This window comes from Poecilia formosa, unplaced genomic scaffold (genome assembly GCF_000485575.1).
Source record: "Poecilia formosa unplaced genomic scaffold, Poecilia_formosa-5.1.2 Scaffold36, whole genome shotgun sequence".
NCBI classification, from domain to species: domain Eukaryota; kingdom Metazoa; phylum Chordata; class Actinopteri; order Cyprinodontiformes; family Poeciliidae; genus Poecilia; species Poecilia formosa.
Window position 1 is genome coordinate 554,873 of NW_006799975.1, and position 22,258 is coordinate 577,130.

A 22,258-nucleotide genomic window follows, 5' to 3' on the forward strand; every position below is an offset into this window, starting at 1 on the left:
GCTTAGCTCAGACATGCGTACGCTGTCATTACCATATGATTTTAATCAGCAACATAGAATCATGACGTAGATCATTATTAACAGTTATTAACAGTTGTATGGCATCCAGCTGCAGCCAGACCTGCTTTAAATACACTTTGAAACCATGACAACGCATGTATATCTATCTAGTTATCATATTATGTCATATTATAAACAATTTAATGACTTATTTTCGTCATAACTTGTTGCGTATGGTGAACTGATGACTACTATGACGGTCGGACTTCTTAATGCGCATGCACAGGCATGGTACTCACTGCATGTATGCTAGCAACATAGAATCATGACGTAGATCATCATACACTTTGTTAACAGTTGTATGGCATCCTGACTTAGCGGTTAAGTGAGTTTTACACGGGCGTGTGTTGTAGCTGACTCCAGCTGCAGCCAGACCCCGCTTTAAATACACTTTGAAACCATGACAACACATGTATATCTATATAGTTATCATTGAAAACAATTTAAAGACTTATTTTCGTCATAACTTGCTGTGTATGGTGAACTGACAACTACTCTGACGGTCGGACTTCTTAATGCGCATGCGCAGGCATGGTACTCACTGCATGTTTGCTATTCTGACAATGTATGGTAATCTGATAGAACAACGGCTCTCAGTGAGTGACACTCCAGTCCCATCTAATAAATAAAGAGCCGTGGAGAAGAATCGACTGTTTCTGAATGTCACATCACTATATTGCAGACTTTTGGACATAGCGTTGTCCCATATATGCGACAAGTCAGTCAACACCTCCGCACAATAATTCAGCACAGTGAGTGACAACTTTTTTTCATCACAAATAACGTGTCTCTGTACAGCTAGCTTAGCTAACATCATGTCATCGGAGCTTACCTTCTTTGAGCTACTTTTCTAAGTGACGAAAAAAGTTAGACGTTGTCCCCACCGTCTGTGAAAGCGAAGCGATGTTGAGTTAGCTGTGGCCATCGGATTTCTTACTATTTTTGCAGCGCTATTATATTACTGACGATTAGACAAACATTTTCTGCCGCTGAGAGAAAACAACTGCGCATGTCCTGGAGCGTCGCTCGCGAGTGAAAGGTGGGGAGGGGAGGATGACGGGGGACTAACAGAAACATGTAGTTGCTTGGATTTTAATCGGTGCGTTTTGCATCCACTGAAAACAAAGATGTTAACAAATAAACTGGACAGTATGCTGTACGTTTAGTGGTATTTTCACAGTTGCGGTCTCGACTGGTCTTGAAATAAAATGCCGAGTCCTCAGCGCCCGAGACCGAGACAAGACCGAGACCAAATGCGGTCGAGTCCGAGACGAGACTGAGACCATCAAAAAATGGTCTTAAGACCGGTCTCGAGACCAAGACCAACTTTGAGTACCACAACACTGGTTAGCAATACATAAAACATCATTTTTATTACCTTAAACATATGGAGTGTAATAAATGCTTATTAGATGTGTTCCTTGCACCAGAATCGAGGGGTTACTTGGGCCGGCCTGGTACAGCAGAGTGAAGCAGAACCAGGTTACACCTGCACAAAAAAAAATACTGTTTTTTGTTCTTTAATCTTGAAATAGTATTTCTCCTTTTAAGAATATGATTAAATTGTTGTGTGTTGTTCATAAAAAATGTGAAGTAATCAGAGATAAGGCAGATATTGTTATTACTGGTTTTCAACCTTCTTGCTCAATCCTTAGTGATTGTAAAACAGTTCCAGAGGCCACAGGAAGCTATGCCTTCTCTCTTGTTAGAGAGAGAAGCCAGCTCTGTTTCATCAGAAAACTAATTTTCCACTCTTAAGAAAACCTCTTAACTGAGCATCGCCAAACTATGCTTCATCAACGCAAGGCCAATCTGATCCAGTCTGATTCACTCCAAATTTAGGAATGAATGAAAGGACAGTGTTTTAAGAAGGTTTCACACAGTCCACAAATGCCACCTGGCACTCAAAGTCAGTGACAAAGCTGAACAGAATGCACAAAATAATCATTACTTGTTGAGGTTGTTTGAAGAAAACATAAACATGTTTGAAGTGTTAAGAACATGAAACATCTTTTTTTGGTGTACTCTTGAAAATGAAATACTGAATTCATTGAAAATAAAACATTTGACTGCTTAAGCTATTGTGTTGGTCGATTTGCTGTTTTATCTCTTTACTACATACCTTGCTAATGTTTACATGATGCATATTCTAATTAATAATAAATGTATTTTTGCAATGTTTATATGTTAAAAAGCATATGAGGTATGTAATCTCTGAGTCAATTGACACAGAAAATAATAAAAGATCACATGTTAATGTTACACTATAAGTCAAAATATGTTGACAAATATACCAAGGCCAATTACTGCAATATATGAAATAACATATAAGAAATTGTCACTTTAGTATATCTTGTCAAATATGACAAGATATACTACTCCAAAATTACTGAAATATATTGGGTAATACAATATAAAATCTATTGCACAATATAATATTGCATTGGCAGATACACATTAAAGTATTTATATAGTGCAATATTTAATAAACTTTGCCTCTGAAATTTTATATTGTAATAAAAAATATATAACTATATATTTTAGATGTTCCATCATCTAACATGCATATGATCCATCATCTAACATGATGATGGATCATCTAAGATGATCCATCATCTAACATACCTATGTATGTTAGATGATGGATGAATATTTGTTACTTGAGGCTTTGCCAAATTTGTGCAAAGCCTCAAATTTTCATAATGCAAAGTGTTAGCAAAACCTGGGCTTGGATAGTGACCTAGGTTAGTGCCATCTGGGTGTGGGTGGGTGTAAAGGCCGAGACGGGCTTAGCTTGGCCTTCGTACCAATGGCAACATGAAGACCCTCCATGCAACCAGTAGAGGTTGATTGCATGGATGTGTGTCTTTCCTCGGACCTCTATGTTTGTGTGGAGGTTTGGCTTTGCGTGGACTCCTCTGTTTGCAAGCCGAGTGTGGGTTGGCGCAAAGGCTGAGCCAGGCTGTGCATGGAGACCACTCGTTGATTCAAGGTCAATAAGTGATTGACCTTGCTTGATTGGAGGTCTGTCTTTCCTCAAACCTCCCTGGTTGATTGGAGGTCCATCTTTCCTCGGACCTCCCTGGATGATTGGAAGTCCATCTTTCCTCGGACCTCCCTGATTGATTGGAGGTCCATCTTTCCTCGGACCTCCCTGGTTGATTGGAGGCCCATGTTTCCTCAGACCTCTCTGGTTGATTCAAGGTCTGTCTTTCTTCAGACCTCCCTGTTTGATTGGAGGTCCATCTTTCTTTAGACCTCCCTGGTTAATTGGAGGTCTCTCTATCCTTGATCTCCTCTGTTTGTAGGGAGCCTTCTCTTTGCAGGGGGACCTCTGGTCAGGTGGAGACTCTAGGATGGTTGTTTTCTAGAGCAAGTTTCAACTCCTCCTTCAGGTCCACAATCTGACCCTGCAGAGCTTTCACCGTTTCCTCCTGACCCTTAAATTTCGAAGCTTTTTTTGTTTAATGGTAGTTGTAGTTGGGCTGCACAGTGGCGCAGTTGGTAGAGCTGTTGCCTTGCAGGAAGAAGGTTCTGGGTTTGATTCCCGGTCTGTTTGCATGTTCTCCCTGTGCATGTGTGGGTTCTCTCCGGGTTCTCCGGCTTCCTCCCACAGTCCAAAATCATGACTGTCAGGTTAATTGGCCAAATTCTCCCTAGGTGTGTGTGTGTGCATGGTTGTTTGTCCTGTCTGTCTCTGTGTTGCCTTGCGACAGACTGGCAACCTGTCCAGGGTGTACCCTGCCTCTCGCCTGGAATGTTAGCTGGAGATAGGCACCAGAACTGCGTCCTTAAAATAATATGCAATGCATAGCATTCTGACTGCTGTTCTTGGCCCATTTTCAATGTGTGCCCTGGTCGTGAGTAAAGAGAATACATTCAACAGTGATTTTTGTAAAGTTCACAAAGGAATATGATGAATCCTTTTTTTTTTTTTTTTTATAGATGCACATCCAGCCAGGCTAACTGTACAAGACATTGTATTTAATTTGAAAATATAAACCTTAACCCACTGTTGTAAATCAACAGCTTCTTATTTCTATGTACCGATATGTCTGTCTTTCTCCCTCTATGTCTCACTTATATACTTATATACTCTTCACAAAAAACTATTTGAGTAGGTGGAATCCAGCATGCCACACATTAAGTCATGTTATTGCTGATTTGATTGTTCCAAAGCAATTAACGGCACAATCAGTGTAGGTGCAATCGTTGCTTAAACAACTTAGCACATCAATAAAACCGAGACAACTCAACAGTAGAATCTCCCTGTAAACCATTTATCAATTTATTCATAGGAAAAACTATGTTTAAATCCAGGAAGCCCAACACAGAAAAATGTTCAACATAAAAAGAAAAAAACAAAGCATCTTTCCATCACTATGGCATGATTCACATAACTGTTTCAGTTGTAACGTCTTGCTTCTTTTTCTATTTGAATGCAGTGATATATAATTGTAAAAGACATGTAGTCCAATATTCAGTCCCACAGACCTACAGGAGGTAACGCATGACTGAATGGATGAATCAGTCACGTCCATCGGACTAACATCCCCATACCAGTATGTAGGTCAGATCACATCTTGGTGTGCTGTGTTCACATTGTTCATTTACATTACTATACACAGAGCCAAAGGACATGTTAAGCAGCATAAATGGATTGTATGATTGCATCACTAAAACAGATGAATTGGTAACAATGTTTACCTGCAAGAACTATAATCTCCATATGTGTTAAACGATTAAAAAAAATAAACTATCAAAAAGTAATTAGACATGTTTTTTCTTATTATGTTTGATGGTGAAAAGCTGCAAATGCTTGTCAATATAATGGGTAGGACAGCAGTATAGAGAGTATTCAGAGAGCAGTATAGAGAGTATTCAGAGAGCAGTATAGAGAGTATTCAGAGAGCAAAGCCTTCAACAACTTACAAAGAAACTTCCACTGGAATGACTGAGGGAGGACATGGACATGAAGCGAGAACTGGGAAACAGTCAGAAAAACTGAAAAAGACAGAAGAACCAGGGGACAACCATGTAGCAGGGAACTAGAAGGGCCAAGTTGTGAACAGGACGCAACTAAGTGAAAGTGAAGACTGAAGAGAAGGAGTCTATGGAACTTAAAGAAGCAGTATTATCTATTTTCGGGAATGGTATTTTAGTACCATTTTATAGCACAATAAAATGGCTTCAGTTGTTATATAAATGCTGTATACATCAAACATGACTTAAGACATTTAACTTAGCAATTTTGTCACTGTTGCACTTGGAAGTATCTCATATAATGAGCTCAACAGACATGCAATTCCACTAGGTGTTTAATAATTGTTGTTGCCGCTAGTCTGAAGGAGCTGAGTGGGGGAGTCTCAGGAGAGGGCTTCTCTGTGAGGTGGAGAACCTCACAGAGCAGCTCCTCAACTCAGAGGGGTTGTTGCTTGGAAGATGCAGTGCTTGGTGAGAACAAGCATTTAGGCACCCCAAATGTCTACCATGGAAGATAAGACTTCACAAACATATATAAAAAAAATCACGACAATACTCCACATATGTTGGGTGTGCTATGGTAGCGCAGGGGTTAAGCACAGTCCAGATATGGAGGCCTCAGTCCTTGATGTGACTGTCACAGGTTTGATTCCCTGCCTGGCGACCTTTGCCGCATGTCTTCCCCCTTCTCTCATTACCCATTTTGCTGTCAACTAACTATCAAATAAAGGCCAGAGCTGATAAAACCTTAAAAAAAAAAAACACTACACGTATGTTTTTAGTGAGGGAATAATAAGGAAGACGGTGAGAGGTGAAGAGGAGACATAACAGGAAATAATATTATAGGAAGAAATTTGTTTCATGGGTTTCTATATCTGTCTATAGTGCAAGAACAATTACACCAGGAATGAATCAGTAGAAGGTTTATTGAATACAGAAGGATTATAGACGGTGGTGGGACTGATCATGGACTTCACTTCATCTAAAGACCTGAAGACCAACCTGGAGCAGTCCAGTGTAATTGTTTCAGCTGCATATTGTTTCATATGCCGCATACTAAACAAAGCAGGGATTTATGGTCGGAAGTCAATGAAGACCCCATTGATAAAGAGAAGACATAAAAACGAATGGTTGATCTTCACCAAAGAGAACATGGACATACCTCAAGCCAATGTTTTATGGACAGATGAAATAAAAGTGGAGCTTTTTGTTAATTCACACAAACAGCATGTTTACAGACAGCCCAATGAACCCTTTAAAGAAAAGAACACCATATCAACAGTCAAGCATGATGGAGGATCCATAATGCTGTGGGGCTGCTTTGCTGCATCTGGTACTGGAGACCTCGACCGTATCACAGGCATCATGAAATCAGAATATTATCAACCAATTCTAGAGCGAAATGTCTTGCCCAATGTAAGGAAGCTTGGTTTGAGGCAAAGACCATGAGTACTCCAGCAAGATAAAGACCCAAAGCACATCTTTAAAAGCACGCAGGAATGGTGGACTGTTTTAAAATGGCCAGCAATGAGTTCTAATCTCAATCTAATTGAAAATCTTTGGTGAAGCTGAAATCTGCCTTTGGAGAAAGAAACCCAGCAAATGTTCAAGAGCTTGAGTATATTGCAAAAGAAGTGTGGGAGAAAATACCACCTGAGAAGTGCAAGAAGCTTATAGATGCAGATAAGAAACGTTTGGAGGCTGTCTTTGCTGCCAAAGGGTGTGCAATTAAATATTAAGGAGGAGTGTCAGTTTTAGTGCACATGCTGGTTTTCTGTTTTATCCTTTGGAATTATAATATCTATGTTGAAATAACAGTTGTCTCTGTTAAATTACTTTGGACCTCCAACTAAAAGATCTTACCGATATACATTTTGAACATTTCAATTTATTTCTGAAGATATTCACTCAATTATGCAAAACATGAAGCGGTGCCAATAACGGTGAGCAGGACTGTATTCCCCTGTGTCAGTTTTTTTGTCAGGTCAGCTATGAATATTTGTGCAGTTTGGTCATATTTGTTTGCCTGAGTTCAGTCTTGTTTATTTGGCCTCTTTTATAATCTCTGCAATCACCTATTTTTTTTTACATTATAATTTGGGGTAAGAAAATAGATTTTAATATTTCTGACTCTTCTTGCTTTTCGACTCGGTCCTCATAACAGGCATACATGTGTAGTAGCATGCCAAAAAAAATGACAGCATCATTCTAACTTAAAAATATTCAGTGTTGATGTGTGGTCTTTTAAATCTTTAGATCATCATTTTTTGTTTCTTTAGCCTATTTGATATTTAGCAACTGGACAGTACATGCAGAAATGTACTGAAGAAGTCCCATCTGTTCTTTTATTGACTAGAGTAATAGAAAAAATGTTCTAAAACCAAAAATACCCAAAAGCAAAAGGTGGTGTTGCACATATGGACACAAACACCCACACCGCACAGTTACTTGAGTCTACCCTGGGAAAATGAATCAGATAAGGGGGGAAGAAATGCTATTGCTCCATAAGCTGCAAAGTGTTGATGTGAATTTTAAATGGCAGTAGGCAATGAGGTCATGTTGGGGGGCTCTGTCCTTCAGGGCACAGCTCTGGCTCCTTCCAAACCTATCGTGTTGTGTCTGATGAAGGAAATGAAATGGCTCTACGTTTACTTCCTGTCTGGGTTTGTCATGTGGTGTTGTGTGTCTGCTTCCCAGACATGCTGCCTGGGAATGTCTCCTGAATGGTCAGTAGGACTAAAAGCCTCTTCACTTGAGAAGATAATGCTCTCACTAATTGGTCATTGCTTTGGGATCAAGACTTGATACCCCCTCCTATGCCACATGTGTCCTGTTGAGTGCTCCTTGGCCACTTTCTCACATTTATTACAGATGCTGCCATCTTATGGGAGAAAGCGAGATTAGCTTGTTGTAGCCGGGAGGAGGCAGAAAGGCAAGTGGAAAACAGCAGAACAAGCACACGAAGAGGTCTGTGCCAGTCAGGCAGGCACATACAAGCCTTCTAGTTACACAGGTACAGTTATAGTTGTGAAGAATGATTAAGTAGTCAATTTGACTTATAAAGTCATAAAAGCCCCAGCAGGGTTAATCCTCTAGGTTCTAAACAGACTTAAATGCTGTTTGACTGTGCAAAAGAACATTAGACATCTAGAATATTGATTCAGATTATTCAGTTTTAGAAGCACATTTTAAAAACATGAAATGTTAGCTTACTGTAGGGACCATACTGAGTCCAGTCAATCATTTTCTCTGATTACTTAAGCTTGAATTAGTCACTCAAATATCTTTACCTGAAACCGGATATGTATCATTTTAATATTAAACCAATCCGACTTATTTTTACTAGGTAATGCTAGAATATCTCCACCCATTTCCTTTGTGCTTGGCAGATTTGCCTTTCAATAGTATGACTTGAAACATCTTGTGTTTAAGTTGGTACCTTCCTCCTGGGTCTGGTTTTTTAGCCTCTTTGCCCACACACACATTTTCACCTTGGCACTATGTCCAGTGGGACTCAGAGCAGGACTTTGTGATGCCTACTCCAAAACATTGTCTTTGTTGTCATCAATAAGCTATTTTTCCATCAATCAAATAATTAGTGGTCATTGTCCATTTGGAAGACCCAGTCAAGCTTGAATCTACTGGTCGGTGTATTGAGATGTTGCTTTATGTTACCTTAACTTGGCTTTGAACTTAACTTCATCAGACCACAGGCCACCTTTCAGAAAGTTTAGCTTTTGCCCTTGAATGCATTTGCAAACTGTAATCTGTATCCTTACATTGCTTCTGGAGTAATGGCTTCTTCCTGTCTGAGTGGCCTTCAGCCCATGTTTTTAAATAAACCTTTTCATTGGATAATTGCGCTCTTCTGCCAGGACCTTCACAAGATTGCTTGCTTTTGTTATTGGGTTGATTCACACATTTCACTCTAAAACACATTTATTTCTGGGACACAGATCAGAAGCTTTAAAAACTTTCATTATCTGATATTTCGTAAATAGGTTAATGGTAAAATAATTTAACTTTTTTAAATTAACTGAATTTAAGTAATTGTTCTTAAAAAATTGTCTCATTATTCAAATAATAACTCTGGCTATTCTAACTGAACTAAAACAGTAAACATTAATGACACAGTGAAATAATCTGTCCGTTCATTCAAAAAAGTGGGTGAGAAAATACTTAATATAAACTTAAATGAATTATGTTTTGACCTGGTTGTGTATGAATATTTGTACCACATGTCTGAAGAGTTACAACTTCTCAAAGAAAGTGTGCCCACATGCTTCCCCATGTGTAGCCATAAAACACATTTATTGTTTTGGACCCAGGTTGATGCATTAATCTTTGATTTGACCATTAAGCATATGACATAATGATGACAAAAACTGTAATGCAAAAATATTGTAGTAAAACTGTCGATCAGTGTAGTATTCAGCTGATGAGATGGGGCTCAGGTATTTATTCATCTTTTACACAACGATGTTCTAGTTGTATTTTGTTGAACCCACCACTGTGATTTTCAATGCTTATTAATGCTCACTCAATAGAAAAGAACCAATAAAAATGAATAATGCCCTCTGTGTAAACACAGATCAGCCTGCTGAGATCAAGGTGTTGCCAAAGAACACCCTCAAATTTGACAAATGTTTCAACAACATTTGAAGGAGACTTGGTTTCAGAGGGAAAGTTGGAGCTAGGGATAATAAAAAAACAGACTCATGTTCTTTATTCATATTGCAACTTTTATTAAAAATATATATATATATCTTTCACACCCTCAAGCAGTCACCCTCATTTTCATATCCAATTGGTATAAATTTAAACCCCTGCTTTAAACAATAAAACAGACTCATTTGTGCTTACTTGTCACTCCCTCATCCCATCTTTCTCACATCAACGGTGTCTTACGTTTCAGTTTTATAAAAAAATCAAACAATCTTCTAACTTTCCATGTACATTTAAGCTCAGTGAAAAGAAGTCATAGCAGATGTATTGTCATACATCTCATTTCTTAAAAACCGTAATGTGAGATTGGTAGGAGTTTTTTTTTTTCTAAATATACAGACTTCTGACAGCAAGGCAAGACAAATTAAATCATTATCAGTTACTTTAGATATTATTGAAACAATGATTCTCAGGCATTTTTGTTTCAGTAATACCATACTACATTTAAATGATTAGAATAATCATGATTCACTGGCTCAAAACAGCTTTCTCTTTTTTCACTACTGTAATGAAAGTTATAGGACATCACAGTTTAAATGATTAACTTGTATTCATTATTTAGACAGTATTACACAATACTTTACACTTTACACAATGTGACTTGGGTACCAGTTACTATCAGCACTTGAGGGTACTGTGTCTTCACCACAGCCAGACTCTAAAGATTCAGAAGTTCAAGCCAGCTGTGGATAATATCCTTTGAGCTTTTATTTATGTCTCCTAACTGCTGATATAGCTCTGAGTTACAAACCTCTGGAGCTTTCACTCTCAGTAAATATTGCATAAACTGACAGATCTGTAGATTCTCAGAAGCGAAAGATAACGTCTCACCTCCTTTCAAATTTCCTGCTCTCCAAACCATGGGTTTGGAGAGCATGTATTTATATGAAAAGTGGTCTATTGTGGGTCTTTTTCCCTTCACTGCCCCTCAGAAGGTGAGAGGTTGTTGCCCCAGCAGGCTGGTATGAGAGTCATTTCTAGACCAGCAGGAAAAAACCACATTCCTTCACACAGGTTTTCCAAGACTCCTGTTATTGCTACATATCTTATGGGCGTGACACAGAGGCTGTGATGTCTACCCCAACCATTCATTTTCTGTGGAACTTATACCATGAAGCAACAATTGTTGGCCCACCTCCAGTCAAGTACAAAATTTGCAAAATTTGTACATGTGACATTCTGAGTTTGTATACTTAATTACATGGGCAAGTGACACAACATCAAAAAGTTTAGGTGTTAGCTTTGGACAGGCAGATGACTAGCCTAGGCTGGTCACCACTGGATCACCTTCATCCTCTGCTGGACATTAATACAGACAGGCTAACGTTAGCATTAGATAGGGTGGCAACTGGCATGACTAGGTCAGTGACTTAATGGAAAAGGACAATTGCTAATCTTTTTCACATTTTTATCGTCCGTTTCTGTAAAACAAAAAAATTGCCTGTGAGACAGAGAAAATAAAACAAAAAAAGATTTTAATCGAGATTTTTTGTTTTTACTTGGTCAGACTTCTGCCCCGTGAGAGACTGGTGACCTGTCCAGGGTCACACCCGCCTCTCACACGAAACATTCGCTGGAGATAGGCACCAGCACCCTTCCTGACCCCACTAGGGACAAGGGTGTAAAAAAGATGGATGGATGGATGGATGGATGGATGGATGGATGGATGGATGGATGGATGGATGGATGGATGGATGGATGGATGGATGGACAGACTTAAAAGATAAATCTTAAAAAAAAGTCCTGCCTTTCTGGACATCCATATGAACAAGATCTTAGAAGAACTCAGATAAAACATGTAACATTCTTCACAGGCTGATGAGGCGACTGCTCTGAGGTGTGAGTGGTGCCATCTGCTTAGCCATGCCCACCAGTAGAAACCTTCAGCTCAGGATGAATGAGGCAGCCCAGCAGTCAGGCCTCCACACCATGACAATGGTAATCAGTCAAAGAGTTATGATAAGATTGAATTAACTTTAGTTATTCTGACTGCAGCACTTCTGAAACTTTTGCTTGATAAAAATAATAATAAAAACTTAACTGAACCTTAAAGATGAGGATGACATGACAGGAAAATCAATAAATGAAAAGCAAGTCTTACGTGTACAATTTAAGAAGTTAATTAAAAACTCAATTACGCAGCATGTGGCATCAATCTCCCTAACAACACCTCATCTACTCCAATTATAAGCTGCATGCATCTAATATCCTGGCTCTTCCCATCCATCAGCTCCCACAAACACACATGCACTTCAGCCTCCGCCTTACTGATCCATTTGAGTCCTCATTCACTGCTGTTAGTTCTCACAAAAGGTTACAGAGTGACCTTTACCTCCACTTTGAGGTCCCACAACTCTCTCCTGAGGCAACTGTGTGCATGTGTGCGTGTGTATGCTTCTGTCTGGGCCTCTGAGTTTATGTGTGTGATCCAGCACTTCAGCAGAACGAAGCTGGCAGGCTCATTATCATAGGCCTCCACTAAAACAGATAAGGTAGGGATCCATCGGGCTGAAATGATGGGACCTGAGCTGGCTTCTAATGGCGCTGCCGGTTGCCAGGCTGGCCCCTGTAAGTGGATTTCTACTGCGATCTGCTGTTTGTTTATTGGAGTGTCTGTTGTTCTGGATGCACTCCATAGAGGATACAAATTGCATTATTCACGGCAGGCAGGCTGGTAATGGCAAGGATGAATGATGGCCCCTATTTCTCTCCTGACAGAGAAGGTCGAGAGAGGAGCTCTATACAATTACACACAAGTTTGTGTTCGATCAGCGGACAGCTACGGGTGAAGTGCTCGCTGCACGCCAGAGGCCCGAAGGAACAGAGTTTAGGGAGAGGAGCGCTTGGCTTCCTCTCAGGGTTTCAGAGTATGAAGTGCAGCGTTACTAAATGAATTTGCCTTTGCTAAATTACATTCTGAACTCGCATCTCAAGGGATATCTGCTATTTTTTTTAAGTCTTGCTATTGATTTTTCTCACTAAGTCCCTTTAGATTCAGTAAACAACCAGCTAACATAGCAAAAATCTATCAAAAAGCTTGATTTATGACTGTTTTTTTTTTGTTTTTTTTCGTTTGTTTTGTTTTTCTCTCTGGACATTTTTATTCTTTTTTATTTTTACAGTCCAAAGCACAAAGCAGACAGAGACATGGGTGATGTTACAGGAGTTGTGTTTGGGATGTGAGCCATTCCTCGGTTTACCACAACATGCCAATAACAATCATTAAATAACAGATTTCATCCTGTCCGCTTTTGGCATGATGGATGTTCTGCCCTGAAATACAGTCAATGGCAACCTGCTCACACTTCATGACGCTGACACTTTGTTAGGACCTTTAATCCCTTCAACCACTGTGAGCCATTCACAAGTGTCTGTCTTTACCCTCCAGTCAGCTGTCAATAAGTCAAAAGGTCTGATGTTGTTACCAATCACTTCAGCTCTCAGGTTCCACCATCAGTCTGAGACCTGTCTGAGTTGGACGTCTTTATGGGTTAACTTGCTGCAGAGTAGGAACCTAACTAGATCCAAGCTTCCCGTTGATCAAAGGGAAGCTATTTGAACAAAGGGTATTTGTCTGAGAGTGTGTACTTTAATTATTTAATTTATTTAATTTTAGTTTGGGATCAATTAAGTATCTTTGAATTAACCTGAATAATTATTAATTATGATATTACTGGACTTGACACCCGTTGGGAGCTTTGTTTCCCTCTACCAGACAGCATTTACTTTCTAACCCAGAGATGCTATAAACTACATAAAAAAGAGAAGACGACTACATACGGTGATCCAGTTGAAAAAAAAAAAAAAAAACACTCACCGGCAGCATGACTTTAGCCAGCCAGTTGGTGGAGGAGGAGCTGTGACAGTGGTGTGGAGGCATTTCCAGGTGAACAAAGGTGACAAGAGGAAAGGCTGACTCCAATTTATGCTCACCAAAGTTCTCAAGAGGAGGAACATAACCTAGCAAGTTCTACAAAGTCATTTGATAAAACATCTGAAAAACCAACACAAATAAAAGTTCAAGCTGTTTTTTCATGGGAACAGGAAATGGCAGCAACCAGCCTTGCAACAAACTGACAAAGCGGGAGTAAAATAGACCAGAAGATCTATTTTATTGATCTTCACGCAATAAAATAGAGGCTCCCACTCCTGCATTGAGCTGGACGGCCATTATATGTTGTTGATAATGTTAGATTTTGAAATCTTCTCAGTGTGTTGATGCAAAGGTGTGAGTTTTCTATTCCCTATCACAAACACAACCAGCTTCAGTTTCAGTTTTCAAATCAGAAGCTGAAGTTGGCTTCTGATTCAAGAAATGGTTAAAGAGTAATTCCACCTAATTTATCACTGTCTTGAGTAGTTTTAATCTGCTTTAGTTTAAAAACGGAAATACTTCAAGCCTAATATTCTACAGAATATAAAATCAAGTTTGTGATTTGAGGTTGTGAAACCTTTAATAATAGATAAATTATTAACAAAAAATACAATGTATAAGTTAATAGTAAGATTTCTATAGAAATATATTGATATTTACTAGGCAGTCCTAGCCCTGGGCAAACCACCACTCCTGCCCCACCATCCCCTTTAATATCAATCAAAATTTGAATATAGACTACTATTCTGATACAGTGTAAATTGCAGTACACTCAGACTGTACTCAATATTAACAATTAACTAAATTGTAATGTTTAAGGACTTCAGCACTTAAAGCTTGGTTTTACTTTCACTCTGGGCATAAGCAAAAATAATCTACAAACTTTAATTTAAATTATTAACCTTAGACATGAACATGCTTTGCAAAGTACTTTTCCTTAATTATTTATTTTAAATTTGTTATCACACTGAATTAAACACATAACATGGCTTCGCAAACGTCTGCAAGTGTGGGGGAAACCAATTTATTCCACAGTTTAACCTGTGTTAACAGTTTAAACTTTGCCCCATATGGGACCCACCCAGGTGTGGGGAGTTTTAGGGTTGGGGGTTCTCATGACGCCCCCCACAAGATGCTGCCCTGGGCAGAAACCGCCACTCCTTGGTTCAATTACTCCATGACTCACCTTGTCCTCAAACTGCTTTCATGGCTAATAGGTGGTAATTAAAATAATCTTTATTCACTATCCTCCTGCCTAGGATGCAAGTTATTGGTTAATGAGTTAAAGGTGACTGATATTATCAGTCAACTAATGATTCATTGACAAGCAGCCATTTTCTGAGTTTTCTCTTGTATCAAAAGGGTCAACTGTCTTTCCATAAAGTGGTGGGCTGAATATTTTATATGTTGATTTTTTAAAAAGGCAGTGTTGGGGTTAGCCGGCATATTAGCATATTTATGCACTAATTCCTTTTCTCTCATTCATTGGTGTCTATTAAAACATGATTAAAACTTTCTTGGCTGAGGGAAATTATAGTGATGTAAAATAAGCAGTTAGGGACTTTGTATGACTCATGTCAATAAAACATTTATGTGCTCCTAAAACATGCACTTAAAATTCTACTGCACACCAGAACCTGTGTCATGAAGAAGAAATGACAAAACTATAAAAATGCTGGCAGATTAAAGTGTTTGTCCAGCAGTGATTCTGTGCTCCACCTTAGTTTAAAAACTAGAGTTTCTAGTTAAAAAACTAGAGTTTCTAGTTTTTAAACCCTAGAAACTAGAGTTTCTAGTTTTTAAACTAAAAAAACTTGAAACTCACCTATTACCCAAACAGAATATGATCAGCTCTTCGTTTTGTTCCAGATGGGTTCTTCTATAGTCACTCCAAATATTTGGAAAGAATCTTAAGATGGTGTCTTGTTGATCTAAACTAGAGCTGTTGTAAACAGTTTTTTTATTATTTGAGTATTCTACCTATTATTATGACGATTCATCGAGCATTAATGAAAAAAATTAATAAAATAAAATACTGGTAAATGCTGCCATAACAGGAGTATTACTATTGGACATCAACACTGGCCCAATTTTTCATATTTGAGCATCTCTAATAATTACTTTTGTGTTGTTTAGAAAATTCACCTGTAACAATAATAGCTCATTTTTTAAGTTAACCTGGACAAAAATTATACAAAAGTCTGAAATTATCCATCCGTCCATTTTCTTACACCCTTATCCCATTGGGGTGGGTGCTGGTGCCTATCTCCAACTGGAGAGAGGCGGGGTCACCCTGGACAGGTCACCAATCCATCGCAGGGCAACTCAGACAGACTGGATAAACAACCATGCACGCACACTCTCACACCTAAGAAGAATTTATACAGACCAACCAACCTAACAGTCATGTCACTATGGGAGGAAGCCCGGTACCCGGAGAGAACCCACCATTCACAGGGAGGACATGCAAACTCCATGCAGAAAGACTTTGAGCCGGGAATCGAACCCAGAACCTTTGTGCTGCAAGGCAGCAGTGCTAATAATCTGAAATGATATTCAATTTAACAATAAACAGCAAGGCTCACAAAGACTTTGTAAAAAATAAATGTCCAGTTTTTAGTTTATGATTTTTGTTTATGCATTCATTTTCAGTAAATTTAATAGATGAACTCTCATTTTGCCCATCCATTTATAGCTCTTATGTCCATGTGAACAACTGGATTTGGCTCCTCTGTCACACACAGTAACACATCTGCCAGCTACACAACGCCACAGTGCGCTATTGTATAAATACACCAGAAGAGCTCTTCCCCGCTGTTCGCTCTGAACAGAGGAGAAAGGCTGCTGTACTCCATGCATCGCACCACAGTGATTCTTGAGAATAGGGACAAAATGGATTTGAATTTTCCCTTTTTTTTTTTTTTTTTTTTTATTTCTCAACCTTATGTATGTAAATATGACAAATAATGTTTTGAAAATGTAAAGATGCTAAGGTGCAGGCTCCCAGTTGCAAATTTTTTTTTTAAAAATTACACTTTTAATCGACCTGACCCAGAACTTTGTCATCACCATCTGACAAAAATAAATATAAAATATATTTTTAATGACCCTATTAGTGATATTTTTACTCAGATTTACAGACAAATGCTTCTCAAGAAACAAAAGAAATATTATTTAAAACAAAAAACAACAAAAAGTCCATCTGACAGAGTTGACAGTGCATGACGGAGTTGACACAGACCTGAAGGTGGTGACAAACTAGTGAGTAAAATGAAATACTTGACACATATGAAGTGATGCAACTTATGTAAAATACATTAAGATGAATTAATTACACATTTAAGTTAGATTTGTCAACAATTTCACTGAAAGAGTCTCAAATACTCTGACGCTGGGTACAGCTGTGTGGCAGCGAAGGAGACCTTCTGCTGCTGTTCAGAGCTGCGCAGGTGTGTGTTAGAATCATCGCAGCAAACCGCCAAAAGACAAACAACTTTGTACAGGTGGCACTGAAGAAAACCGTCTATTCCAATCTTCCAAATCCATTTCATTTTCTAAATAAAAAAACAAATGGAACAGTAATTCTCATAAGAAGACTCTTGGTCTAGCTTCCATGGGTCAAGTGTGGTGAAGCCCACACCCTGTTCCATTCTCCATCATCAAGATCTGCAAATCTTCCATGGTCTTGGTAGAAGCCTAGTGTGACTGGGAAACCCAGAAATAGATATTAACTTTGGGATCCGAGGTTTGTTCCTCAATACATTCCACTGGCTCTCTGGACTTTATAATAAATGGTACACAGTCCAAATATATCTGATAAAATAGTGGATATTCTGACTCACTGAATTTCCTCAGAAGCTACTTTAGTATTCTAGTCACATCACCAGAATTTTGTAGATAATTTATCTGTAATGTTTTCATTTAAGACATCAAACTATTATCATATGATGTCTCATTTAGCTTTATGTATCCTGCAGTTGATGAGCTCTGTGAGAATCATCATTTTAATTGTGAAAACTTTGCATCCAATTCTATCCTTCGTCTGCACCTGGGAAAATCTGCTTGATCTGTGAAATTACCCATAATTGTCTGTTGATGCTATTTAGTTTTAAGTCGGTGATAAGCAAACTTGATGACTTTCTATTCCTTCTGTTATGAGTCTTCCACATTAACCCCAAAAATTAAATACTAAGATATTTAAAAATGGAGGACTTTTCGGGATAGAGGTTGGTCTTAAAGGGTGCAGCATTGTAATTGCACATTATCTCCACCATCATGAAAAAAAGGAAACGTGACACAATCACCATATCCCCCCTACCACTGCAGTGTCCTCTCAAAGCAGAAATAATGACAATATATGAAAGCCCTTAGCTGTGTCAGCCCCAGTGTTGGAGGCTGAATGTAGCTGGTGAACGAGAGGTATCCTTTTACAGAAATGTATTGATTTATGGGGTTCATAATCTGTGATGGCACAGAGGGAGGAGACGTGGCTCACTCCAGCTTCTGAGACTTACACTTTAATGAAGTCATTTATCTCTGATCTAACACTCTATCAGGTTTTTTATCCAAGTACCCACACACGCATAAGCTTGAATTTTTACCCACATTAGGATTTTATACTGATTTTCATTCATTTTAGAAACTGCATTTCTAACACATGCCCTAACCCTATCTTGCAAACACCAAATCTTTGTGGGGAGGCTTTTAAAATGATTTTGGTTATTTGTTTTTTCCAAAGATCACAGACAGTTGTTCGCTGTTTGACTTTTTTAAAATATCCTTGCCATATTCCTTTTGCATTATCCAATCTCTAAATGATGCCTGGTGATTAAAATGCACCTAACACATCCTCAGTAGCTGAAAGGTCTCAAATGTACTCAAAATGATGGTAGTCCTGCTACACCTTTAAACCACTGACATTATTGGAACACCCCAGTCTATATAGCCTGGTCACTGCATTGATGCACAATGCCCTCGATTCAAATTGATTCAAAGCACAGTCTGGGCATTCTCCCAGTCACTTTGATTCCTCCAGTACATTTTCTACTAGACCACTCAGTGAACAGAAAGAGGAGTTGTGATGTCGATTTTCTGTTCCGTTTTAGAATTATTGTCTGCCTGTAGTTTTGGGAATGGCAACAGAATTGAAGGAAGTCGTTCATCCATCTTGGTCACGCTACTAAATTGTTTGACTCAGTACTTCTCTTATCAGTGGAGGATGGTTGCTTACAGAGCAGGCAATTTTGGGTAAGCTTCATAGTGTCATTACACATGAGATAACAATTGGGTAAAGTTTCAAACTTTATGGAGTCCATGCCTCCAGGAAGCATGGAAACAATAGCCAAGAGTCCACACCCTCTGGACAAAGCAAAGCATAGAACAAGGGCTTGGTTATTACCAGACTGAAGTCTGTAGCAAAAATGTGGAATCTTTTACATTTTGACACAGACTTCAGCATTCTCAGGACTTGGGCCCAATTGAATAGAATTTTAAATGTTGGCCTGTGGTTCTGTGCTTCACATGCACTGTTGCTTCCTTTGTGTTTAGTTTCCTAGTTTATTCTTGTGTTTTTCCTGTATTTCAGTGTCTTTATTTTAGATTAGTTAGTTTTCTCTGTTGGTTTGTAGATTATTTGAGTCTTAGTTAACCCCCCTATTTAGTCTCCCTCTCTGTCCCCCTGCTGTTCTTGTGCCACAACTGGTCCATATTAGTTCACCTGGTTTGTTTTTCATTTCCCCCCTTGCCTCCACATTTAGGTTTCCAGTTGTGATTGTTCATTGTTGGATTCCTCTGTGTCATTGCATGCTCTCCCTGTGTCCCCCCTAAATGTTCAAATGTTATATTTAAATATACTTATTAACTAGTTTATGTCTGCCTTTACCTAGGCCTCAGTGAGGGCTTAGAGCACAACTTCAAAAGTCTGGTTGTCATGAGTATGGTTTGTGGTGGTGAGAACGAACGCAGAGACCCAGGTTGTGATGAAGATGAGGATGAATTTAATGATGAATGTGGCTCAAAACAGTCCAGATCAGGCAGCATGGCAGAGACAATAGTACACAGCTAAATACCGATGGCAACTGACAAAAGATTGAACATGAAGCAAGGCAGCCTCAGGACTATCCAGTTCAACTGAGAACTACTGACTACGGACATACAATGGCAACTAACAAGCATCTGACAAAGGACAGAGACAACAAGTGGGCTTAAATACACAGGGAGTAATTAGGGGAACTAGACACACCTGGGAAACAATTAGGGAGGAGACAGGACTCACAGGGAACAGGATCAAAATAAGACACAGAGAAACTTAAACTAAACATACAGAGAACTCAGAAAAACCTAAATCCTGACACTGGTCAAAAAATTGAAAGGAATAATGCCTGACCCGCTTAAAGACACTCAATTCCACAAGCTGAGATCTGCCGAATATATAGAGTGTGTGTCTGTAGAAAACACTGAGCCTAAAGTTAGAGCCATGTATTGGTGCTATATGTGTGCTGCCTGGGAGGCTATAAAATAGGCTGCTTAAATATTAATGGATTCTTCAACATTCAGCATAAGATTCCTCCAGATTAGAGATCAGAAAATTAACTGGAGGAAAAGACAAAAACAAACATGTTCTTCACCAAAGTCTGCTGTTAAATTCAGTTTTATTGTATTTCCTTAAATGTGTGATTACACCATTTTACCACCTTAATGCCAGAGATTTTCCTTTGCTTGATTCTTCACCAAACAATGTCAGCCAGATCCTGCAGACACAAGCAGAAGGAAGTGAGAGTAAAGCAGAGTTTTTAAATCAACTAACAGCATATCAGTGAATACTTTCCCCCTACATTGTCTAAAACCGTTGATATGCAAATTGAGCAAACCTAGAATTTATTATATTGTCATATATTCATCCATTTGATGACATTTTGGGTGCGAAAGTGCTTAATGTTGTTGTTCCACTCTCCGGGTAGCAGTATCAGTATCAGTATCAGTATGTGGGAATGCTTTTTGCTTACTTACAACACATTTTATCAGAGCTGTAATGATAATGATAACCAGAATAGATTTGCTCACAATGATTATGATATTACATTTTCATCTTGTCACATCTGTTCGGCGAGTTTTTAAATATAGTAACAAATATTGCAAATAAAGAAGCATCCTAACAGCAGACTAAGGAAAAGAGTGAAAGTAAAAGTAGTAGAATATAAGACCTGTCCTTGTGAGTGAGATAAAGACAGAAGAAGCTCTCCATCCTGTTTGACAAGTCTCATTTGCGGATAGACAATGCAAAAGATGACTTTCAACTGTATCTCCAGTCATCTCCATAGTTTATGATAATAAGACATTATGTCAACACTGATGCTGCAACGGCTTATTGATTTTAACATGATAGACGGATAGTGAGTTTTCCTCTTGGGAGTGTAAACACTCTCACGGAGCTCTAATGCACTCTACCAGTAAGGTTCTGATAAGGTCAATCTCTTTGAATACTGATGAGATTTTTGATATTTTGTAAAAATGAAATCAGCTTTAATTGTTGTCATTGTCTAAGGAGTGTCATACATTTTTAATTATTGTGGTGTTTGTGTATATTACAATAAGTCTTCATGGAATATCATGATTCAGTTCAGGCTGTATCTGTCTGACCATGGGAATGTGTAACACTGTGGTTCAGAATGTCAACCTGTTGAAAAGATTACATTTTAACCATGGCTGGGATTTTTTTTGCATGGATACTGGACTTGGAGAAAGCGTTCAACCGTGTCCCCAGGGGGGTCTTGTGGGGGGTTGTCCGGGAGTATGGAGTACCGGGCCCTTTGATACGGGCTGTCAGGTCCTTGTACGACCGGTGTCAGAGTCTGGTCCGCATTGCCGGCAGTAAGTCGAGCTCGTTTCCAGTGAGAGTTGGACTCCGCCAAGGCTACCCTTTGTCATCGATTCTGTTCATTACTTTCATGGACAGAATTTCTAGGCGCAGCCGAGGTGTTGAGGGGATCCGTTTTGGTGGCCTTAGGATCTCATCTCTGCTTTTTGCGGATGATGTGGTCCTGTTGGCTTCATCGGAACGTGATCTGCAGCTCTCGGTGGAGCGGTTCGCGGCCGAGTGCGAAGCGGCCAGGATGAGGCTCAGTGCTTCCAAATCCGAGGCCATGGTCTTGAGCCGGAAAAGGGTAGAGTGCCTTCTCCGGGTCAGGGTGGTCGTCCTGCCTCAAGTGGAGGAGTTTAAGTATCTGGGGATCTTGTTCACGAATGAGGGAAGGAGAGAGCAGGAGATCGACAGGCGGATTGGCGCAGCGTCTGCTGTAAAGCGGGCGGTGTACCGGTCCGTCGTGGTGAAGAGAGAGCTGAGTCAAAAAGCAAAGCTCTCGATTTACCGGTTGATCTACGTTCCTACTCTCATCTATGGTCATGAGCTTTGGGTCATGACCGAAAGAACGAGGTCCCGGATACAAGCGGCCAAAGTGGGTTTCCTCCGTAGGGTGGCTGGGCTCTCCCTTAGAGATAGGGTGAGAAGCTCGGTCATCCGGGAGGGACTCAGAGTAGAGCCACTGCTCCTCCACGTCGAGAGGAGCCAGTTAAGGTGGCTCGGGCATCTGGTCAGGATGCCTCCTGGACGCCTCCCTG